General features: G+C 35.7%; 1 pseudogene; it reads right to left on the reverse strand.

Annotated features, from left to right (window-relative positions):
* On the reverse strand, positions 1-102 carry LOC125503624 (annotated as a pseudogene; the record flags this gene model as incomplete).
* Between the last annotated feature and the right edge of the window lie 1,063 nt (positions 103-1,165).

Genomic DNA, 1,165 nt, shown 5'->3' on the forward strand with positions numbered 1-1,165 from the left:
TTCCCAAGCGGTCACCCATCCAAGTACTAACCGCGCCCGACGTTGCTTAACTTCGGTGATCGGACGAGAACCGGTATTGTTCAACGTGGTATGGTCGTTGCCTATAAATATATGCTCAAACGCGGGTTTTCTACGTTTAGTATTTCGGCTCTGGTTAATATTCTTCAACAAGAGGTTCTACATATTGCTCTTCTTGGGTTTGTGTAAACTCTTCTTCTGCTTGAGTTTCTGTATTTTTATTCGTAATTTCTTATTTGCTTTGCATGTACAATCTTTGACGTCAGTTGATGAAAGCTACTTTGAGTTGATCTATTACTGAATGCTCATTTTTTAGCACAAAATCGTTTTTGGCGTTGAAAGCATTACTTACTACTTTTCGCTGCTTCAACTTGTATCTGGATAGAACTAAAAAAAAAATTAATTTTGGTGATTTGAAGACGTTCTATCTGCTTAAAATATACGGTAAAACGAGGAAGAGCTATAGAGACAGGTTACACTTGACAAACTATATGTATACATACACAGTGTAAGCCATCGCGCGTAGATTGAAAAAAAATATTCTAACCGAACTAATCCAAGACTAAAAAAATTAAACTTAATTGAGAAGGTTTAATCATACAGGAATCAAAGGGTATATGAAGGGAAAAAACATTTTTGATGCGTGGTAAACACAATTAATCATTGAAAATAAGCCCTAATAAATTCGTTTTACATATTTTGCAACTATAAAGGAAAATTGACCCTGCCTTCTTTAGAAAATATTCGCTTAACATCTGGTTTAACAATTGTCTCCGATGAAAATCACTAAACAACTAGGTAGTACTATTTTACGCGATCAGAAATTTGAATCGTGCAATACAATGCAAATGGACATCATCTGGGCAGCATCTGGACTACAGACGGACAGTAAAACATAGAGAATTGGTACCGGGACTCCATCGATACGATTTAATTTAATTTAATCTTTTCTTGATGCGAATTTGCGTCCACAATCAATCAGGCGATTTAAAATAGGTCCAACAGTTTTTCACAACCTTTATTGTAGTGGATCTTAGGCACAATTTTTCTGTCAGCTTTGCTCTGAGTGGTTACAATCGAATAAAGAGATAGAGGTAGATATACCTACCGACCTAATATTGGAACTTGATCGAGGTAAACTAATGTT

Source organism: Dendroctonus ponderosae, unplaced genomic scaffold (genome assembly GCF_020466585.1).
Source record: "Dendroctonus ponderosae isolate FM_Combo_2020 unplaced genomic scaffold, Dpon_F_20191213v2 Dpon_F_20191213_2055, whole genome shotgun sequence".
In the NCBI taxonomy this organism is placed as follows: Eukaryota; Metazoa; Arthropoda; class Insecta; order Coleoptera; family Curculionidae; genus Dendroctonus; species Dendroctonus ponderosae.